The sequence below is a fragment of the Chiloscyllium plagiosum genome, unplaced genomic scaffold, assembly GCF_037043375.1.
Source record: "Chiloscyllium plagiosum isolate Xiang-an unplaced genomic scaffold, Cpla_swu_hap1 HiC_scaffold_34, whole genome shotgun sequence".
In the NCBI taxonomy this organism is placed as follows: domain Eukaryota; kingdom Metazoa; phylum Chordata; class Chondrichthyes; order Orectolobiformes; family Hemiscylliidae; genus Chiloscyllium; species Chiloscyllium plagiosum.
The window spans coordinates 53,961,148-53,984,831 of NW_028270172.1; the positions used below are offsets into that span (position 1 = coordinate 53,961,148).

General features: G+C 47.6%; 1 long non-coding RNA gene across 2 annotated transcripts in view; it reads left to right on the top strand.

The window, feature by feature from the left end:
- LOC122548293 (uncharacterized) overlaps nucleotides 1–23,684 on the top strand; it is a 607,308-nt gene that overhangs the window by 563,236 nt on the left and 20,388 nt on the right. For both annotated transcript variants that reach the window (XR_015752799.1, XR_015752798.1), the window contains exon 3: nucleotides 19,696–19,825. This is a non-coding gene — a long non-coding RNA (uncharacterized LOC122548293). The remainder of the gene's footprint in view (nucleotides 1–19,695; nucleotides 19,826–23,684) is intronic.

Below are 23,684 nucleotides of genomic sequence, written 5' to 3' on the forward strand. Positions count from 1 at the left end.
GTGAAGTTATTCTGCAACTCTATAGAGCCCGAGTTAGACCCCACTTGTGATGTTATGTTCAGTTCTCATCCCCTCATTACAGGAAGGCAGTGGAAGCTTAGGGAGGGTAAATTGGAGATTACCAGGATGCTGACTGTGCTGGAGCGCGTGTCTTATGAAGAAAGGTTGAGGGAGGTTCGGCTTTTCTCATTGGAGTGAAGAAGGGTGAGGTGCGAGTTGGTCGAGGTGAACAAGATGATGTGAGGCACAGAGAGAGTGAATAGTGAGAGACTTCTTTAAATCATGGCATACATGGTGGATGGTTAAGGAGAGATTTCAGATGCAGGTTATTTACACAAAGTGTGTGTGGGGGGTGTGGAATGCACAGCTAGCGGTGGTAGGAGAGTCCGATACATTAGGGACATTTAATACACTCATGGATAATACATTGAATACACACATGGATGGCAGTAAAATGAAGGGTATGTAGGTTAGTTTGATCTTACAGTTGGATAAAAGGTTGGCATGGCATCATGGCCGAAGGGTCTTGTGCTGCACTGTTCTCTGTTCTACGTTCCGTATGGTAAACTGGGTAATAAGCTCAGATCAGTGTAAAAGGATATGGCATTCAGGAGGAGTGAGGGAACTGGATACAAAATTGCCTTGATGGTAGGAGACAGAGGGTGGTGGGAGACATGTTGTTTTTCTGACTGGAGGCATGTGACCAGCGGTGTCGTGGTGAAAATGTGTTGCTGGAAAAGCGCAGCAGGTCAGACAGCATCCAGGGAACAGGAGAATTGACGTTTCGGGCATAAGCCCTTCTTCAGGAATGAGGAAAGTTTGTCTAGCAGGCTAAGATAAAAGGTAGGGAGGAGGGACTTGGAGGAGGGGCGTCGGAAATGCAATAGGTGGAAAGAGGTCAAGGTGAGGGTGATAGGTCAGACTGGGGTGGGGGCGGAGAGGTCAGGAAGAAGATTGCAGGTTAGGAAGGTGGTGCTGAGTTCGATGGATTTGACTGAGACAAGGTGGGCGGAGGGGAAATGAGGAAACTGGTGAAATCCGAGTTCATCCCTTGTGGTTGGAGGGTTCCTAGGCGGAAGATGAGGCGTTCTTCCTCCAACCGTCGTTTTGTTGTGGTCTGATGATGGAGGAGTCCAAAGACCTGCATATCCTTGGTGGAGTGGGAGGGGGAATTGAAATGTTGAGCTACAGGGTGGTTGAGTTGGTTGGTCCGGGTGTCCCAGAGGTGTTCTCTGAAACGCTCCGCAAGTAGCCGGTGTTAGCCTGACAGTAAGTCAGGAGCATGCTGAAATGAGTGAGAAAGGACATATCAATAAAAAAAAACTGAAACATTAGAAACCCATTTTATAAAGGAGAATGTGTTTTTGAGCCTGTTGGATTTTATTTGTTGGTGTGAATATGAATGGCAGAATAGATAAGGGTGTGGGGGGGTGATATGGGGGAAGTGTACTATTTGAATTTTCAGAAGCCTTGATGGACGTTTCAGTAAGGGCTAAAGAATAACTTGGAAGAAAATAGGGCTCCTTCAATATCAATAAGGTCACCTATGTGTGGAACCAGAGGAGATGGGTGAGATCTTAAACAAAAAAAATCTTATCTGAATTTACTATGTAGAAAGACATGGAAGATCGGGAGCTTGGGGAAATAAATAGTGATGTCTTGGAAAGAATCCTCAACAGAGAAGAGAGAGTGCTGGAATCTTAAAACAAATAAAGGTCAATCAATCCTCAGTAGCTTATGAGGCTTATCCTAGAATATTGTGGGAAGCTAGGGAAGAGATTGCAGTGTCGCGAACAGAAATATTTATATTATCAACAGACACAGTGAGGTGCCGGAAGACTGGAGGGTGGTTAATGCTGTTTAATCACTTAAGGGCTGCAGGGAAAAGCCAGGAAATTACAGCCCAGTGAGCCCAGTGCTCGGTAAGTTGTTGGAGGAGATTCTGAGAGATAGGAGCTACATACATTTGGAAAGGCAAGGGCTGATTAGAGATGGATGGATCAGTGGTGCTGGAAGAGCACAGCAATTCAGGCAGCATCCGAGGACAGGCAAAATCGACGTTTCGGGCAAAAGCCCTTCATCAGGAATAAAGGCAGAGAGCCTGAAGCATGGAGAGATAAGCTAGAGGAGGGTGGGGGTGGGAGAGAGTGGCATAGAGTACAATAGGTCAGTGGGGAAGGAGATGAAGGTGATAGGTCAGGGAGGAGAGGGTGGAGTGGATAGGTGGAAAAGGAGCTGGGCAGGTCGGACAAGTCCGGACAGGTCAGGGGATCGAGTTTCTGGAGGTTAGAAGCTAGGATGAGGTGGGGGAAGGGGAAATGAGGAAACTGTTAAAATCCACATTGATGCCCTGGGGTTGAAGTGTTCCAAGGCGGAAGATGAGGCGTTCTTCCTCCAGGCGTCTGGTGGTGAGGGAGCGGCGGTGGAGGAGGCCCAGCACCTCCATATCCTCGGCAGAGTGGGAGGGGGAGTTGAAATGTTGAGCCACTGGGCGATGTGGTTGATTGGTGCGGGTGTCTCGGAGATGTTCCCTAAAGCGCTCTGCTAGGAGGCGTCCAGTCTCCCCAATGTAGAGGAGACCGCATCGGGAGCAACGGATACAATAGATGATATTAGTGGATGTGCAGGTAAAACTTTGATGGATGTGGAAAGCTCCTTTGGGGCCTTGGATGGAGGTGAGGGAGGAGGTGTGGGCGCAGGTTTTACAGTTCCTGCGGTGGCAGGGGAAAGTGCCAGGATGGGAGGGTGGGTCGTAGGGGGGCGTGGACCTGACCAGGTAGTCACGGAGGGAACGGTCTTTGCGGAAGGCGGAGAGGGGTGGGGAGGGAAATATATCCCTGGTGGTGGGGTCTGTTTGGAGGTGGCGGAAATGTCGGCGGATGATTTGGTTTATGCGAAGGTTGGTAGGGTGGAAGGTGAGCACCAGGGGCGTTCTGTCCTTGTTGCGGTTGGAGGGGTTGGGTCTGAGGGCGGAGGTGCGGGATGTGGATGAGATGCGTTGGAGGGCATCTTTAACCACGTGGGAAGGGAAATTGCGGTCTCTAAAGAAGGAGGCCATCTGGTGTGTTCTATGGTGGAACCGCTCCTCCTGGGAGCAGATACGGCGGAGGCGGAGGAATTGGGAATACGGGATGGCATTTTTGCAAGAGGTAGGGTGGGAAGAGGTGTAATCCAGGTAGCTGTGGGAGTCGGTGGGTTTGTAGAAGATGTCAGTGTCAAGTCGGTCATCACTGATGGAGATGGAGAGGTCCAGGAAGGGGAGGGAGGTGTCAGAGATGGTCCAGGTAAATTTAAGGTCAGGGTGGAATGTGTTGGTGAAGTTGATGAATTGCTCAACCTCCTCGCGGGAGCACGAGGTGGCGCCAATGCAGTCATCAATGTAGCGGAGGAAGAGGTGGGGAGTGGTGCCGGTGTAATTACGGAAGATCAACTGCTCTACGTAGCCAACAAAGAGACAGGCATAGCTGGGGCCCATACGTGTGCCCATGGCTACCCCTTTGGTCTGGAGGAAGTGGGAGGATTCAAAGGAGATGGTCAGCATGGCTTTGTGAGTGGAAAACCATATTTCACAAACCGGATTGACTCTTTGAAGAGGTGGCCAAGAGATAGATGAAGGCAGAGCAGTCAATGTTGTCTACATGGACTTCAGCAAAGCATTTGATAAGGTTCCAAGGGATGTACAACATCTCGTCCAGACGAAGAGTGATGCTTCCATAAGGTTGATGACGCAAGGATCGTTAGACCTCTATAAGGTTATATGGGGGCGGCACGATGGCTCAGTGGTTAGCATGGCTGCCTTATAGCACCAGTGACCCGATTTCGATTCCAGTCCTGGGCGATTGTCTGTGTGGAGTTTACACGTTCTCCCCATGTCTGCGTGGGGTTCCTCCAGGTGCCCCAGTTTCGACCCACTGTCCAAAGATGTGTAGATGAGGTGATTCAGCCATGCTAAATTACCCATAGTGTTCAAGGAAGTGCAGGATTGACACATTAGTCAGGATAAATGGAGAGTAATAGGGTGGGGGAATGGTTTTCGGCGGGATGTTCTTCAAAGGGTCCGTATGGAGTTGTTGGGCGAAATGGCCTGTTTCCACACTCTGGAGACTCTCTGAAGGTAGCCAGGAAGGAACTGAAGAATGGACTTAGGACAGCTAGAATGGGACATGAAAAAGCTTTTTTGGGAAAGATTAAGGAAAACCGTAAGGCATTTTCCACTTATGTGAGGAACAAGAGAATGGTCAGAGTGAGGGTAGGGCTGGTCAGGGATAATGGAGGGAACATGTGCCTGGAGTGACAGGAGGTAGGGAAGATCCTTAATGCATACCGTGCTTCAGTATTCACGACTGTGAGGCACCTTGTCATTTGTGAGGACAGCGTGAAAAGGACTGATATATATGAACAGGTGGATGCTAAGAAGGAGGATGTGCTGAGAATTGTGTAAAACATAAAGATAGATAAGTCTGTTGGACCAGACGGGATATGCCCAAAGTTACTACAGGAAACGATTGCTGCGCCTTTGGTGATGACCTTTGCACCCACACTGTCCACCGGAATCGTACCAGATGATTGGAGGGTAGCAAATGTTACTCCCTTTACAAGGAACGGGACAGGGATAATCCTGGGAATTACAGACCTCACTTTCTTATGTCTGTGGTATGCAAATTATTGGAAAGGACTGAGAGAGCAGATTTATGACTCCTTAGAAAACTATAGTTTGATTAGAGATAGTCAGCATGGCTTTGTAAGGGACAGGTCTCTCCCTCACAAATCTTATTGAATCCTTTGAGAATGTGACAAAACACCTTAATGGCTCATTCAAAAAGTACAGAGGCATGGGATAAAGGGAAACCTGTCTGTCTGGATACAGAATTCCTGGCTCATAGAAGACAGAGGGTGGTGATAGATGGGAAACATTCAGTAGGAAGCTCGGTGAACAGTGGTGTTCTGTAGGGATCATTTGCAGGACGTCTGCTGTTTGTGTTTTTTATAAATGATTTGGATGTGGGTGTGGAAGAATGGGTTAGTAATTTTGTCAATGACATGGAGGTTGGTGGAGTGGTGGATAGTGTGGAGGTCTGTTGTAGGTTGCAGCAGGGTATTGACAGGATGCACAACTGGGCTGAGAATTGGCAGATGGAGTTCAATCTGGAAAAGTGTGAAATGATTCATTTTGGAAGGTCGAACTTGAATGCATAATACAGGGCTAAAGGCAGTCGTAGTGTTGTGGAACAGAGGGATCTTGGGTTCCACGTCCATCGATCCCTCAAAGTTGCCACACAAGCTGAGAGGGTTGTAATGAAGGAATATGTTGTGTTGGCTTTCAATTGCTGAGGAATTGAGTTTTATTGCAGTGAAGTTATTCTGCAACTCTATAGAGCCCGAGTTAGACCCCACTTGTGATGTTATGTTCAGTTCTCATCCCCTCATTACAGGAAGGCAGTGGAAGCTTAGGGAGGGTAAATTGGAGATTACCAGGATGCTGACTGTGCTGGAGCGCGTGTCTTATGAAGAAAGGTTGAGGGAGGTTCGGCTTTTCTCATTGGAGTGAAGAAGGGTGAGGTGCGAGTTGGTCGAGGTGAACAAGATGATGTGAGGCACAGAGAGAGTGAATAGTGAGAGACTTCTTTAAATCATGGCATACATGGTGGATGGTTAAGGAGAGATTTCAGATGCAGGTTATTTACACAAAGTGTGTGTGGGGGGTGTGGAATGCACAGCTAGCGGTGGTAGGAGAGTCCGATACATTAGGGACATTTAATACACTCATGGATAATACATTGAATACACACATGGATGGCAGTAAAATGAAGGGTATGTAGGTTAGTTTGATCTTACAGTTGGATAAAAGGTTGGCATGGCATCATGGCCGAAGGGTCTTGTGCTGCACTGTTCTCTGTTCTACGTTCCGTATGGTAAACTGGGTAATAAGCTCAGATCAGTGTAAAAGGATATGGCATTCAGGAGGAGTGAGGGAACTGGATACAAAATTGCCTTGATGGTAGGAGACAGAGGGTGGTGGGAGACATGTTGTTTTTCTGACTGGAGGCATGTGACCAGCGGTGTCGTGGTGAAAATGTGTTGCTGGAAAAGCGCAGCAGGTCAGACAGCATCCAGGGAACAGGAGAATTGACGTTTCGGGCATAAGCCCTTCTTCAGGAATGAGGAAAGTTTGTCTAGCAGGCTAAGATAAAAGGTAGGGAGGAGGGACTTGGAGGAGGGGCGTCGGAAATGCAATAGGTGGAAAGAGGTCAAGGTGAGGGTGATAGGTCAGACTGGGGTGGGGGCGGAGAGGTCAGGAAGAAGATTGCAGGTTAGGAAGGTGGTGCTGAGTTCGATGGATTTGACTGAGACAAGGTGGGCGGAGGGGAAATGAGGAAACTGGTGAAATCCGAGTTCATCCCTTGTGGTTGGAGGGTTCCTAGGCGGAAGATGAGGCGCGCTTCCTCCAACCGTCGTGTTGTTGTGGTCTGGCGATGGAGGAGTCCAAAGACGTGCATATCCTGGATTCCTGAAAAAGGACTTATGGCCGAAACATCGATTCTCATGTTCCCTGGATGCTGCCTGACCTGCTGCGCTTTTCCAGCAACACATTTTCAGCTCTGATCTCCAGCATCTGCAGACCTCGCTTTCTCCTCAGCGGGGTAGTGGGCCCACTGTTGTTTGTCATTTGGATAAATGGTTTGGATGGGAATATTGGTTTTGTGGTAAGTAAGTCTTTTGGGTGACGTTGAAATATGTGGTAAAGTGGACAGTGAAGAAGGTTACCTATGATACAAAAGGATGAACAGTACTTTTGGGATAGGAGGCTGAATAATAGCAGATGGAATTTAATTAGATAAATGTGAAGTGTGTCATTTTGATGAGACAAACCAGGGTGGGACTTAGACAGTAAATGTTTGGGCCCTGGGTCGTGTTGTCAATCAGTGACCCAGGGATGCAGGTACACAGTTCATGTTGTCTGAACAAGACATTGGTGAGGCCACCATAAAAGCATTGTTGATCAGTTGGAAGAACTCATTAGGTTCACTTACCTCCTTTAGTGAAGGACATCTGACATTCTAACCTGGTCTGGCCTCCACGTGAATCCAGACCCACAGCAATATAGCCGACTCTGATCTGCCCTCTGGGCAATTAGCACTGGGGGCAAAGAATACTGGTCCAATCAGTGACCCCCACATCCCATGCATGAATAAATAAAAATGCAGATGTCCCTCCCTACCTCAGCAAACACCTCCATCTGCAGCAATCCGTACTGGCTTTGTAACACCGATCAGGCTCTGAGCACTCTCTGTAACACTCTCACCACCTCCAGCACCTTCACCTCTCCCTGTTCATATCGTGTCATTAAGCCCTGACAATGATTCCCCTTCCCACTGCCTTCTTCCTGCTAGCAGACCCTTCGCAATCCCTCTAATACTTACTGGTTAAACTCTCTCTCATTTCAGGATTTGAAGTACTTTGTAGTGATCTTCTAAGCCTCATAATCTAATATGATCCATTTTGTCCTTAATGAGGGGTGGGAGGGAATTTCTTGTTGAGGTTTTGTCTGTTTCAATGGAATGTCCTTTTGTTGAATATTTTACACTGTTCCTTCAAATGTTTTCCTCTGTTCATTTACAGACACATGTTTCAGTATGTTTCGCCTGTTTACCTTGGTCAATTCTCCAATCAAACTCATGTAATTGGCAGTTTTTGTTTCTAGTTGTAGCTTGTCCGTTCTGTGATTCACTTTAAAACTATATATTTCTTTAAACTGCACTTTATCACAATTTCCCGGAGGATATCCCCAGATGACATTACTCATTCACTAAGTTTCATCACGCAACAGTCGGTCTGAGATAGTTATGTCCCTAGCCAGTTGCACAATTTGTTATTCAAAGAAACGCTGAAAAAAAATTCTACAATCTCCTCTTCGAATATAACTCTTATCAGTATGATTGTCAAGATTATATGAATATTGAAGTTTCACTGAATTATCACAATACCTTTTTTAAAAGTTCCAAAGAGTTCCTGCTTAATACAGTGATGAGCAGTGAAATGCTGTTAGGTGACGAAATCTCTTCTGCTCCTTGTGTCCTTGGCAAGTAGTAGCCAGAATTTACATTCAGACTGATTCTACTTCATGATCTGAGACCAAATGCTTTCTCTGAAATGCCTTTATTATCCATTATTGTTAGCGTTGCCCATTTTGCCTGAGTTTCTGCATGCTTGTGAAATATTGAGCATTTATTTTCCACCTTTTGTTCACACTATAACCACATATCTCTGGTGTTTAAATCTCTTTCACCTCTGTGTCACAAATCCATCCACCTTATTGAAGAGACTTTGTCCATTCAAAAAAAAACATAACTTACTCTTTCCCACAATTTCCTGTCACAAATCGATTCGCTGATGTACAGTTTTAGTTAAACTCTGTCCCATCCTGTTCCTTTCTGCTTGTCTCTGGCCACATTCCCATGCTGTTCTGATGCGTCACCTTTTCTCTTTGGATTTGGAAAGCTCCTTTCACCTGAATCCTGTCCCTGCATCTTCTCTGTCAGTTTAAAGTCCTGTCCATAAACCTACCGACATGATTGGCCACGTCACTGGCCCCAGCACAGCTCCAGTGGGACCATCGGAATGGATTTTTAAAAAAAATTAAGTATGGCTTATGGGTGTCACTGGCTGACCAAACTTTCTTGCCCAGCCGTAGCTGCCCTTGAGCTGAGTAACTTGCTCGACCATTTCAGAGAGTTATTGAGAGGCAAACACTTTGCTGTGGGTATGTCGTGCAGACCACGTGAGGATGGGCAGATGTCTTTCTTGAAAGGCGAAGTTTTTGGATTTATTGTTCATCAGTAATGGTATTGATGGATTGACAATTCCTATTTTTAAAATAATTTATTTCAAATTCCACCATTTCAGATGGTGGTGTTCAAACCTTCCTCCCCCGAACATTAGCTGAGGATTTGGATACATGCTCTAGCAATAACACCACTAGGCCATCACTTCACCTGCTCACAGGCTATTCATCCCTGAACACTGATACCAGTGCATCATAGAGACAAACCTGTTTTTCTTTCATGATTGTTTGATCCTGATACCTGAGTGATATCACTCAGTATCTCTCCATGTGGTATCCCTCACTGTGTGAGTCCAATTTCTGCCTCTGTCAGTGTCTCTCACTCCAGATCCTGAGCCAACAGAATTCTCCACTCCACAGAGACGCAACAGCACAGGCCAGAAATGGAGACTGGGATTTTCCAGATCTCTGTGGGAATTACTGCCATTCTCCATGTGTAATCCTCACTATATCAGTCTAATTTCCCATCCTGTCTATTTCTCTGTCTCCTCCAAGTCAGGAAGTTCCTGACTCAATAGACTTCCCAACTACAGGATGTCTCATTCATCACCACATTGAAGATGGTTGGTCAGCAGAGAGACAAAGGGCAGGGAAATCTGGAATCTTCAATAAATCCTGCAGTGAGGTAAGATCACTCACAGTGAACAGAGCAGAGAGCAATGAGAGGGCCCCAAACATCGGCTAACAAGACATAACTTAGATACAGTTCTGGAGGGGGAGCACAGTACAGACACACCCCAGGTCAATCACCACTCCTACTGTAAGTTTTGTTGCATTGAGACAGCATCGGGAGTGTCACAATTATCAATCCAGGCCTGTGATGTCTTAGCGAACATCAGTATAACAGAGGGGAAAGCAGGTTTCTCATGAGTGTGTGGGAATGCTGCCTGGGATCTTTCTGCTCTGTGTTCCCCAACTGTACATATACAATGTCGTGTGGACCAGTGTCTTCAATAATTTTTAACTCCTATAACAGTTCCTGTCCCTGTAACCTCCTCCCTTCCCGATCGTCCCTCCACATATTTGAAATATACTGCGTTCCAGACTACCATCTCTATCTCTGAAACTTGCTTCAGTGTCTACAACATGCCATTTCTCAGTAGTCTCCTCCTCCAATAACTGGAGAAAGAGCCATGCAGAACAGAAACGGTTCCTTCGATCCAACTAGTCCGTGCTGATCACGGTTCCTGAACGAGTCACATTTCCCTGCGTTTGGTCCCGATCCTGTCGAACCTTCTCCTCTCCATGTACCTGCCCAAATGTCTTTTCCATGATGTAATTGTACTTTTCTCTACCACTTCAGCACAACTCATTCAATATGTGCACCATTCTCTGTGTGGAAATGTGCTCCTCTGGTCGCTTTTAAGTTTTTCCTCTCCCACCTCATATTTTTGCCCTCAAGTTATGGATTCCCCTCCCCTGGGGTAGAGACCTTCACTGTTCAACCTCCATATACCTCTCATGTTTTTATAAACCTTTATAAGGTCACCCCTCAGCCACCTACACCAATGGAAATATGAAGGATAATGATGCAAATATCTCTGCCACGGTCCCCACTGCAACTTTGCCACAATGTTCTGGGATACAATTGTTCAGGACCTAGGGCTTTCTCTACCTTTGTGTGCTAAGACCTCCAGCTTCACCTCTTCTGTAATGGCGACTCTTTTCAAGATATCACTATCTATTTCCTTTTGTTTCCTAGTCTTTGTCCACAGTACGTTCTGACATGAAAAATTGATTTCGGGTCGCGCCCATTTCCTGTGGTTCCAGGCATGGATGGCCTTATTGATCTTTGAGGGGCCCTATTGTCTTTCCAGTAGCTTTTTTTGTACTTGTATGCTGTAGAATCTCTTTGGATTCTCCTTAACATTATCTGCCAAATCTATCTCATTCCACCCATGTTGCTTTCCAGCTTATCCAGCCTCTCTGTTTATGTCAAACGCTCCAGTATCAGTAACATCTTCGTCAATCTTTGCTCCATTTACAGTTTCAGAATATGCTTCCTAAAGCAGGAGGATCAGAATTCTACACAATACCCCAACTGGTGTCCCAGCAATGTCTGAAACAGCCGTATCATGATGTACGAACTCATGTACTCAGTGCTGTGACCCATGAGGGCCAGTGTGCCAAATGTTGCTTTCCCCATCCTGTCCACCTGTGACACCACTTCCAAGGAACAATGTAAATGCAGCCCTTGGTCTCTCTCTGTTAGACAACACTGTCTAGAGCTCTGCCATTAATTGTGTCAGTCGTCCCTGGTTTATCTTAACAAAATCCAATACCTGAATTCTGCTCCATCTTTCATTTCTTGACCCACTGGCTCAGTTGGTTAAGATCACCTTTGATAAGTGTTTTCACTGCCCACCATAACACTTATTTTACTATCCACAAATTTACTAACAATCTGGTCAGAGGCCCCCAGTCTGCACAACAACCCTCTCCAACTACCCTCTGTCTCCTACTGTCAAGCCCATTTTGTGTCCGTTTGTCTTGCTCTCCCTGATCCCATGTGATCTAACCTTACGAACCAGTGCACCACGCTAAACCCTGTCTAAGGCCTTGCTGAAGTCAGGATAACGTCTACTGCTCTGCCTTTATCCATCTTCTTGGTCACGTCTTCAACAAACTCTATCAAATTTGAGAGACACGACTTTGTATGCACAAAGCTATACTGACTCTCCCTAATCAATCGTTGCCTTTCCAAATGCATGCAAGTCCTGTCCTGCGGAATTGCTTCCAACAACATTTGCACCACTGACATCAAGCTAATTGGTGTTTATGTCCCTAGCTTTCCGTCACAGCCTTTCCTAAATACTGGCACAACATTAGGCAACCTCCAGGCTCCGAGCTCACCACCCGTGGCTGTCAGTGATAGAAATATCATTGGGGTAAGTTAGGGAAGAAACTTACAATGTCCTGGGATATACTTGATTGGTTCCCAGGGAGTTGTCTAATTTTAATGTGTTTGAAAACCTTCAGCACCTCCTGTTCTCCAATGTGGACTCATTTGAAAATATCACTGTTTATTTCTCAGATTCCCCACTGTGTTTTCCACAGTCAGTTCTGATGTGAAGTGTTTGTTTCGGATCTCACCCATTTCCTGTGGATTGACACATAGATGACTTTAAGGGGTCACATTCTGTCCCGAGTTAATCTTCTATTGTTAATATACTTTTAGAATCTCTCTGGATTTTCCTGAACCTTCTATGCCAACGCTCTGTCAGTTCCCCTTTAGGCTCTCATGGTTTCCCTCTTAAGAGTATTACTACACCCACAATGTTCTTCAAGGGATTGACTTAATCCAGCTGGCTATATAGGACATGTGCCCCCTACATGTTCCCCCTTTTGTCTTGACCAGAACCTCAATATCCCCAGTCATCCAGTGTATCCCACTTGTGTCAGCATTGTTCTTCACACTAACAGAAATATGCTGGGCCTGAAATATTAATTTATCTCTCTTTTGAAAGAGTCCCACTTGCCCGACATTCCTTTACTTGCAAATAGCCTCCACGAATCAATTTTTGGACAGTCTTGCCTAATACCTTCTGGACTGGGGCAAGGCCAGTTTTGATCTTTAACTTGTGGATGAGGCCTGTCCTTTTCCATCGCTATTTTTAAATTAATAGAATTGTGGTGACTTTGCAAAAGTGCTACCCCACAAACACTTCAGCCCCTTTCTCTACCTTGTTTCCCGAAGGGAGGTCAGGTTTTATCCTTTTCTCCAGTCGGGCCAGTTACATACTGATTGAGACAGTTTTCTTGAACACACTGAACAAATCCCTCCCATCCAAGCTGTGAACACACTGACTGTCCCCCAGTCTAGGTTTGGAAAGTTAAAATTCCCGACCATTCCAACCCTATCCTTCTTACAGATATCTGACATCTCCGACATATTTGCTGCTCAATTTCCTGCTGACTACTGCGGGCTTGTAGTACAGTCATATCAAACTGATTATTCATTCTTATTTCTCAGTTCCATAACAGCTTAAATGGGTGATCCCCAGGAATATCCTCTCTCAGTGCTGCAGTGATGTTTTCACTGATCAGAAACTCCACTCCCCCTCCTCCCTTGCCTTCCCTTCTATCCGGAGGAGAAAGTGAGGTCTGCAGATGCTGGAGATCAGAGCTGAAAATGTGTTGCTGGAAAAGCGCAGCAGGTCAGGCAGCATCCAGGGAACAGGAGAATCGACGTTTTGGGCATAAGCCCTTCTTCAGGAATGAGGAAAGTTTGTCCAGCAGGCTAAGATAAAAGGTAGGGAGGAGGGACTGGGGGAGGGGCGTCGGAAATGTGATAGGTGGAAAGAGGTCAAGGTGAGGGTGATAGGTCAGACTGGGATGGGGGCGGAGATTGCAGGTTAGGAAGGCGGTGCTGAATTCGATGGATTTGACTGTGACAGGGTGGGGGGAGGGGAAATGAGGAAACTGGTGAAATCCGAGTTCATGCCTTGTGGTTGGAGGGTTCCTAGGCGGAAGATGAGGCGTTCTTCCTCCAACCATCGTTTTGTTGTGGTCTGACGATGGAGGAGTCCAAAGACCTGCATATCCTTGGTGGAGTGGGAGGGGGAATTGAAATGTTGAGCCACCGGGTGGTTGGGTTGGTTGGTTCGGGTGTCCCAGAGGTGTTCTTTGAAACGCTCCGCAAGTAGCCGGCCTGTCTCCCCAATATAGATGAGGCCACATCGGGTGCAGAGGATGCAAGAGATAATGTGTGTGGAGGTGCAGGTGAATCTGTGGCGGATATGGAAGTTTCCTTTGGGGCCTTGGAGGGAGGTGAGGGGGGAGGTGTGGGCGCAAGTCTTGCACCTCCTGCGGTTGCAGGAGAAGGTGCTGGGAGTGGAGGTTGGGTTGGTGGGGGGTGTGGATCTGACGAGGGAGTCACGGAGGGAGTGGTCTTTACGGACTACTGATAGGGGAGGGGAGGGAAATGGCGGCGGATGATGCGCTGTACATGGAGATTGGTGGGGTGGTAGGTGAGGACCAGTGGGGTTCTGTCCTGGTGGCGGTTGGATGGGCAGGGTTCAAGGGCAGAGGAGTGGGAAGTGGAAGAGATGCGGTGGAGGGCATCGTCGACCACGTCGGGGGGGGGGGGGGAATTGCGCTCCTTGAAGAAGGAGGCCATCTGGGTTGTGCGTTTTTGGAACTGGTCCTCCTGGGAGCAGATGCGGCGGAGTCGAAGGAATTGGGAGAATGGGATGGCGTTTTTACAGGGGGCAGGATGGGAGGAGGTGTAGTCCAGGTAGCCGTGGGAGTCGGTCGGTTTGTAGTAGATGTCCGTGTTGAGTCGGTCGCCTGAGATAGAAATAGAAAGGCCGAGGAAGGGGAGGGAGGAATCTGAGACTGTCCAGGTGAATTTGAGTTCAGGGTGGAAGGTGTTGGTGAAGTGGATGAACTGTTCAACCTCCTCGTGGGAGCACGAGGCGGCGCCGATACAGTCATCGATGTAGCGGAGGAAAAGGTGGCGGGTGGGGCCAGTGTAGTTGCGGAAGATGGATTGTTCCACATATCCTACGAAGAGGCAGGCATAGCTGGGGCCCATGCGGGTGCCCATGGCTACTCCTTTCGTTTGGAGGAAGTGGGAGGATTGGAAAGAGAAGTTGTTCAGGGTGAGGACCAGTTCAGTCAGTCGGAGGAGGGTGTCAGTGGAAGGGTACTGGTCGGTCCCTTCTATCCTTCCTGTTGAATCTGTCCTCTGGAATAATGATCTGCGAGCCCTGTTCTCTCCCCCCCCCCCTCAGCTGTGTTTCTGTAATTCCTGTGATTTCCCAGAGCCATGTTTGCATCCATGCCGTGCGTTCATCTGCCTTTCATGTCAGGCATTTTACATCAAAGTGAATGCAATTTAATTCATCAGTTTTCCCTCATTGCCTGCTGTGCTCGAGCCTGGTTATCAATTGAAATTACTCTGTTGAAATTCTGTCCCAGCCTCAACCTTCAGATTGTAGCCTGAGACCATCCCCCTCACTGTGGACAACACCCTGACCTTTCATGTCATCTGCAAACCTAATAATGATACCTTCTGTTTTCATATCCGAGTGATTAATGCCCCTAAGGAACAGCAATGGCTCCTGCACAGATCCCTGTGGTACACTCACTTGGCAAAGGCTTTCAATCACAAAATCAACCCTCCAACAATTGTGGATCCAAATTGCCAACTTGCCTTGGATCCCATGGGCTCTTCCCTTTTGGACCAGCCTTCCATGTGGGACCTTGTCAAAGGCCTTAATGAACTCCATGGAACCCACATCATCTGCACTGCACTCATCAATATTTTCAGACACCATTTCAAAAAACTGAACTGATTTCACCAGACAAGATCTTCCTGTCTCAAATCCGCGCTGACTAACCCTAATCAATCCCTGCCTTTGCAGTTATGAATTCAAACTGTCCCTGAGAATTGTTTCCAATAATTTCCCTCCCCCTGCTGTCAGACTGTCTGCTCTGTAATTACCTGGCCTATCCCTACTGCTCTTGAACAAAGGAACCACATTAGCGATCCTCCAGTCATTCGGTACTTCACCTGTGGCCAGCAAAGTTTTAAATGTTTCCACCAGGGCCCCAGCAATCTCCTTCCTTACCTTCTATAGCAGCCTGGGGTACATTTCATTGGGCTCTGGGGATTTCTCCACCTATTTGTGCCTGTGAAAACATTTAATACCCCCTCCATATTGATCTTACCATGTTCTAGAACCTCACCATCACGACTGAAATCCCCGGCTACAATGCCTTGCTCCTGTGTAAATACAGATGGGAAGTATTCATTGAAGACCTCACCTACATCCTCTGGCTCCATGCACAGATTATCCCTTTGGTTTCTAACAGGCCTCGCTCTTTCGCTGGGAAGCCTCTTATGCTAACGATGGTGGTTTTTCCTCAGTTGTATCTGCCAAATGTACTTCATGACCATTGTTTGTCCCTCATTTTCTACAATCCCTTTGCCCTCTCTATACTTGTGAATGGCTTCTCCTGATTTTATTGAACTGGATTTTCTTTATCAAACTCACAATATCACTTGATCAGTATTCGCTGGAGTTGCTGCCTTTACTATTCACTCTTCAAGGAACACACTGGCCCCGAGTTTTCACAGCATCACTTTTAAATACTCCCACTTTCCTAATATCGACCCAACTGCAGGTAGTTCCTCCCTGTCGCTGTTTGCCAGATCCTGTCTAATGATCGCAATACTGAAAAGAGACTCAGTTGTGAGGGGGACAGACAGGAGACTGTGTGACTGCAGAAGAGACCCCTGATGGTATGCTGCCTCCAGGTTGCCAGGGTCAAGGATGTCTCTGAGCGGTTACTGAACATTCTGAAGGGGAGGGTGAACATCCAGAGGTCATTGTGCACACCGGCCCACGTGAAATAAGTACACGGAGTTATGTAAGAAGTTAAAAAACAAGATATTGAGGTTAATGATCTCCAGATTACTCCCAGTGCCACGCCAGTGAGGATAGAATTAGAAAGATCGGCCAGATGGATGTGTGGCTGAGGTGCTGGTATAGTGGGTAGGGTTTTCAGTTCTTGGGTCATTGGGATCTCTTCTGGGGTAGAGGTGACGTGCACCAGGGGGATGGTTTGCACTGGAAGCAGAGAGGCACCAGTATCACTGGGAGGAGATTTGCTAGTGTTACCCGGCAGGATTTAAACTAGTTTGGCAGGGAGTTGAGATTCTGAATAAGAGAGGGGCCATCAACTAGTCAGGGGAAAATACATGAGCCATCGAAAGCAAGTTTCCTATCCAGGATATCTGGGCACAGTACAGGGAGGAAAAAGACTTCTGGTTTAAAAGGCATTAATTTCAACGCACGAGGTCTGACTGGTAAGGCAGACAAGTTCAGACCATGGATTCACTCTGGGGACTGGGAGATTACAGCCATAACAGAAACATGGCTGAGAGAAGGGCAGGACTGGCAGTGTTCCAGGATACAGAAGCTACAAGCGTGACAGAAGAACAAGCAATTAAGTTGGGGAAGTTGTCCCTTTGATTAGGGAGGACAGAAAAACAGTGCTGAGACAATATTGTTCAGTGGTCATCAAATGAGGCCATATTTTTAAAAGTCAGAAACAAAAAGGGGGTGGTCAGTCTGCTGGGATGGTGTTCTAGTCCCCCAAATAGCCAGTGGGTACTAGAGGAGAAAATGTGTAGTCAGATTGCAGGTACCTATAAAAATAATAGAGTAGTATTGGATGGAGATTTTAACTTCCCATGGATTGACTGGGTCACCCAGAGTGTAAAAGGACCATACGGGGTGGAATTTGTCAAATATGTCTAAGAATGTTTCCCAAATCAAGATGTACAGGGCTCTATGCTACTCAGATGGATGCAACACTGGACCTCCCCTCAGAAACCGAGGTCGGGCAAGTGACTGAATTGTCAGTCAGAGAGCACTTTGGGTCCAGTGACCACAACTGTCTTATTTTTAACATAGTTATGGAAAAAGATCAGACAGGTCCACAGATTAAGGTCTTAAACTGGAACAGGGCCACCATTGGGGCCATTCAGCAGGATCGAGCAGGGGTTGATTGGGTGAAGGTAAAAATCACACAACACCAGGTTAACATCCAGCTGTTTACACAGGAACCTTGATTATCTGAACGAGATGGGCGGGCAATAGTACATTCAGATAATTGGTTATTCGATTAATCGATTCCATGCCTTTCCTCTGGGACTCGGAGTTTTTGGTAATGTCTACTCCCCGTTGAGGTGACTCGACAGCAGCAAACCATGCGTGAGCCCTCACGCCCCGCCAACCCCCGAAAACACCCAGCTGCTCGGCCCCAAACCCTTCCAACACCGCCCCCACCCACACCTCAACATCGCCTCCCACCCGTTCTCAAACCCATCCAACACCCACCCATGCCAGTCCCCTGCCACAAAAACCGCCCACCGCCACCCTCCACTTGCCACTCGACCCGCCCCCAAACCCTGCCCGCCTCCAACAGTTCACCCCAACCCCAAAGCCATCCAACACCGAGCCATGCCGCCCCCTCGCCACAAAATCCGCCCACCGCCACCCTCCACTTGCCACCCACCTCACCCCTAAACCCATCCATCATCACCCTACGCCCGCCTCCAACAGAGCACCCCGCCCGCCCCAAACCCATCCAACACCACCCTCTGCCCACCTCCAACAGAACACCCCGCCCGCCCCCAAAACCATCCGATATCACCCTCCACCCGCCTCCAACAGTTCACCCCCAAACCCATCCCACGCCGCCCCACCTCCAAAACCGTCCAGCGCCACCCTCCACTTGCACCTCACCCACCCCCAAACCCATTCAACATCACCCTCCGCCTGCCTCCAACAAGGCATCCCGCCCACTCCAAACCCATCCAATATCACCCTCCGCCTGCCTCCAACAGAGCACCCCGCCCGCCCCCAAACCCATCCAACACCGACCCACGCCACCCCGCCTCCAAAACCGTCCAACGCCACCCTCACTTGCCACACACCCCGCCCCCAAACCCATCCAAAATCACCCTCCGCCCGCCTCCAACGGAGCACACCGCCCGCCCCCAAACCCATCCAACATCACCCTCCGTCCGCCACCAACAGAGCACTCCGCCTGCCCCCAAACCCATCCAACATCACCCTCCGCCCGCCACCAACAGAGCACCCCGCCCGCCCCCAAACCCATCCAATATCACCCTCCCCCCGCGTCCAACAGAGCATCCCGCCTGCCCCCAAACCCTCCCTGTGAAACCACCTCCAATCCCCACACCCATCCCAGTCTGGGTCATCTGTTTCAGATCAGGACATTGGTGTTTCTGTTACCTCTGGCACTCCGAGCAAATCTTCCTAATTGTGTCTATTCGTTCAGATCTCATCCTCTTCAGCCTCCTGAATCTTCTTCCTACCATTGTAACCCTCCCTGTTTAGAACACAGCACAGTTTCTCTTGTACACACATCTTTCTGGTGACCAAATCTTATTTATCCCTGTGTCACAAGTTATTGCTGATACTTTGACAATTCCAAAAAAAACTGTAATTGACTTTTTCCCAGAAATTGCTGTCACAGCCTAATTCACTGGTGTACAGTTTTAGTTAAACTCTGTCCCTTTCCCGTTCCCTTCTGCTTGTATTCAGTCACGTCCTTATGCTGTTCTGATGCTTCACCTTTTCTATTTGGATTTGGAAAGCTCCTTTCACCTGAACCCTGTCCCTGCATCCTCTCTGTCAGTTTAAAGCCCTGTCCATAAACCTACCGACATGATTGGCCAGGACACTACTCCCTGCAGTGTTGTTTTTATTTCACTCATGGGATGTTGCTGTCTCTGGCTGGCCAGCATTTCATGCCTGCCCTTGAGCTGAGTGGCTTGCCAGATCATTCCAGTGGGCAGTTGAGCGTCAACCTCCTTGCTCTGGGTCTGGATTCATATGTAGGCCAGACCGGCAGCACATAACAGATTTCCTTACTTAAAGGGTATTAAGCAGTCAGATGGATATCCCTGCTACCGGCATTAAATTCTGGATGAAGAGTCGAGTGAGAGTAACACTAGGCCATTGCCTCGCCCACTGATAGCTCCCTCATCCCTTAGTACTGCTCCCAGTGCACCTTCTTCCTAACCGTGGTTTGATCCTGATTTCTTCCTGCACTCTGGTGATATCATGCAGTCTCTCTCCATGTGATACCTGTAACCGTGAGGGTCTAATTGTTGCCGGTGACCGTACCTTTTGCAGCTACTCCAGATCCTGAGGCAACAGAATTCTCCACTCCAGAGAGACCGGCAGCACAAGCCAGGGATGGAGACTGGAATATTCCAGATCTCTGTGGGCCTCGGTGCCATTCTCCATGTGTAATCCTGACTGCATCAGTCCAATTTCCCATTCTGTTCATTTCTCTGTATCCTGTAGGTACTCAGGATGCTCCTGACTCAGCAGAACTCCCAATTCCTGTTTCCTTCATCACCACATTGAAGACAGTCGGTCAGCCAGAGAGATGGAGAGAGAGAGATCTCAAGCCTTCAATAAACCCTGCAGTGAGGTAAGATCACTCAGTGAACAGAGCAGAGTGTATTTAAGGGATCGAACTTTGGTCCAGAAGACATGACATAGATACAGTGTTGAAGAACGAACACAGAGCACGATGGTCCCAGGCTCAATCCCCACCATCTTGTTAATTTTCATCTCTGCTGTACTGAGCCTTCCTCTGACAATATAGGAAGTTGACAGTTATCAATCCAGGCCTGTGCTGTCTTAGTGAGGATCAGTTCAACAGAGGGGAAAGCAGGCCTCCCTCAAGGAGATGGTTTTGAATCCTGGGATCTTTCTGTTCTATATTCCCTCTCTCACACTGTCTCTTGTCGTGTGATGCAGTTATACAGCATGGAAACATGCCTTTTGGTCCAACTTGTTGTCTTGAATGCTTGTTATTCCCAGAAATTTTCCTATTTCTGTAACCTCCACCCCTCCCATATTCCTGCTGTATATTTGAAACCTACTCCAATGCTGACAACTCTCCCTATGTGTAAATTGCTCCAGTGTCGATAGCATGCCCAATCTCACTAATCTCAGTACAATAATCCCGATTTCTGTAATCTTGCACAATACTTACAGTGCCCCCGTCACTGTAAAATCCTCCAGCCTGGACCAAAGTACCCACCTGTGTACCTTCCTTAATCCCCAAGAAAACATGATATCACTGTAACCTTCTGCAGGCCCTAAAACACTCCTGGCCTATAGCACCACACGACCTCAGTAACCTTCTCCCATCCTTACCGACCTCCTCATCCAGACCCTTTTCAAGCCGCAACAACATTCCACATCTCTGTTCGCTCCTCCACTCCCTACAGCCCTCCCAGCACCTCAAGCATTCTCTCTTTGCGTAATTCTGCAATTTGGGGGAGCACGGTGGCTCAGTGGTGAGCAATGGCGCCTCACAGCGCCAGGGAGCCCAGGTTCGATTCCAGCGTTGGGTGACTGTCTGTGTGGAGCTTGCACATTCTTCCCTTGTCTGCGTGGGTTTCCTCTGGGTGCTCCGGTTTCCTCCCACAGTCCAAAGATGTGCAGGTCAGGTGGATTGGTCATTCTAAATTGCCCGTAGTGTTAGGTGCATTGCCAGCGAGAAGTGGGTCTGGGTGGGTTACCCTTTGGAGGGTCGGTGTGGCCTTGTTGGGCCGAAGTACCTGTTCCCATGCTGTAAGGAATCTAATCTAAACTCTCCCTCTGTGTTCCATTTTACTGTCCCTAAATATATCCCTCTATCCAGAAACAGCCCCAAACCCTTCAAACCTCCAAGTCTCTGTGAACTCCCACAGCTCCAACATCCCTCCTTAACTGTGTAACCTTTTCCAGTCCTTAAACACTCTGAAAATGTGGGCATCCTACAATCCTCCCTATCTGCGTAATCCTCTCAGGTCCCTGCAACACCCCCGATCTGTGGAACCAACTCCAATGCTTGTAACTCTCCCGATCAGTTTCTACAAGACTTACTGTCTATGTAACATTCTGCCGTCGCTATCACCAGCCCTGTCAATGTAAGCTCCTCTCGTCTCTCCCATCAATCTAATCATCGCCATAACCTTCTCCAGCTCTTACACCCCTATCTGTGTAAACGTTACACTCCCCTACTACCATCCCTAAAGCAGTGAGTGCAATGCTCCCTATCTGTGTTAGTGCCTGCAGGCTCTATTGCTGTTCCTGTCTCTGTGAGCTCTGACAGATTGTCCAACTTTCCGGTCCATATAATTTCCAGACCTCAGCATCTGACATCAGCAAATGTCTTCATTAACTACAGCCTTCCATATCTCTGTTCGTTCCTCAATTCCATACAACTTCATAATCTCTGTAAATAGCAACATTCCATAAAATACTTCCTGTCTGTGTAAACTACCCCAATCCTACACTGAGAAGCCTCACTGTCCTTTTGATGACCCGTAGTCCCTTCAGATCTCCCTGTATCTTTCCTGACTCCATTGAATACTGCTCATCTCATGTTATAATTCCTCTAACTCATATGTTACTCCCCATCTCTGTGATATTCTTCAGTTACTGCATTTCTCATTCTTTATCTCCAGAGCTTCCAATCCCCCTGATCGATGTAAGGTTATTTATCCCTTGCAGCATGTTTAACACCTGTAGCAGCCTCCAACTCCTCAATAACTCCTGTTGCTGTAACCTCCTCAAATACTACAGCTCACTGTCTTTGTAATATCTTCCAGTATCTGCAACCCTGTCAATTTCTGTCACCTCCTCCAGAACAGCACTCCACATCTCTGTGTAACTGATGGGAATGCTGTAAACCTGCCTTCACAGTCCTCTCTAGCTCTCTGAACGACTGCAGCCTGAGAACCCTCAGCATCTCTGGCTCCTCCAATCCCTACACTTCTCCCTGGCTGTGTGAACTGAACCAACTCCTTCAACCCTCCCTATCTCACTCGTGCAGCTCCAACTATTGTCCATGTCAGTGTAATTCCCAGCACCAACAATCCTCTATAAACTCCTGCAGCTCCAACTACCACCCAAATCTGTGTAAACTCCAGTCCGTCCAATCCTCCCAGTCTCTATAAACCCCTGTAGCTCAACTACCACTAATATCTCTGTAATCTCCAGACCTGACAACAACCCCTCCTTCTCTGTATCTCCTGTAGCTCCAATGACCACCCCATCTGTGTAATCTCTAGTCCCTATATTCCTCCTGATCTCTGTAACTCCTTCAGAACTGATAACCCTGTAACTCTCCTTGACATTTTCAGCCCGCCAACCATCTGATCTCTAACCACCAACAGTGATCTCAAATCACCCGAACTCTGTAACATCCTCCAGTCTCTCCAACCCAGCTTTTCTCTGTTAGCTTCTCTGGTATCTGTATTCCCCCTTTATCTCCAGTTACAGATCCTTGCTCAGGAGAAAATGTCTCAGTACCTAATCTGTAAGAACACAAGAATCTTCGGTGTATCAATACTTTTGCCTCATTTTCTAAATTTTAACGACTGCATGTTCAACCTTCTCCACCTCTTCTCATCAATATCCCTCCATTTTGAAGATCAGCCTGGTGAACCCTCTCTGGGCTGCTTCCAATGCAAGGACATTTTCCCTCCAGATCGGGGACCAAACCTGTTCACAGTATTCTCAGTGTGGGCTGATTGGAGTCCTCGACAGTTATTACAAGCCTTCCCTATTTTTATTCTCCATTCCCTTTGGAATCAATGCCAGCATTCCATTTGCCTTCTCTGTGTCCTGCTCGCCCTGTATGCCACCTTTCTGAGATTTATACACAAGGATTCCCACGTTACTCCGTGGTGTAGCTTTCTGCAGTTGATCTGAAACCAAGAGGTGACAGCAATAATCAGAAAAATGTTGGAATGTATGGTAAACGATATGCCAGAAATGATAACTGGATAGTTAAAAACCTATGGAAAAAGCGCAGTCCATTTATAGGAGTAGAATTAAGTCATTCGGTCCAACGGGTCTACTCCACTAATCGATTATTGCTGAATTGTTTCTCAACCCCATTCTCTCACTTACTCCCTGGAACCATTGATCTCCTTACTCATCAAGATCCTGGCTATCTCTGAGTTAGATATGTTAAATCACTTAGCACCCACAGCCCCATGAGGTAGTGAGTTCAACAGATCCATCACCCTCTGACTGAATAAATTCCTCCACATCTCTATTCTAAAGGGTATTCCCTTCACTCTGAAGCTGTGCCCTTGGCACGTAGTCTCTCCTGCTCGTGGAAACATCTTGCCCACGTCCACACCATCCAGGCCCCTCAGTATTCTGTAAGTTTGAATGAGATTTTGCCGCTGCCTCTGAAACTTCATCAAGTGCAGACCCAGAGACTTCACCTGCTCCTCATATAACACGAATTTCATCCCTGAGATCTTTCTTGGAAACCCATT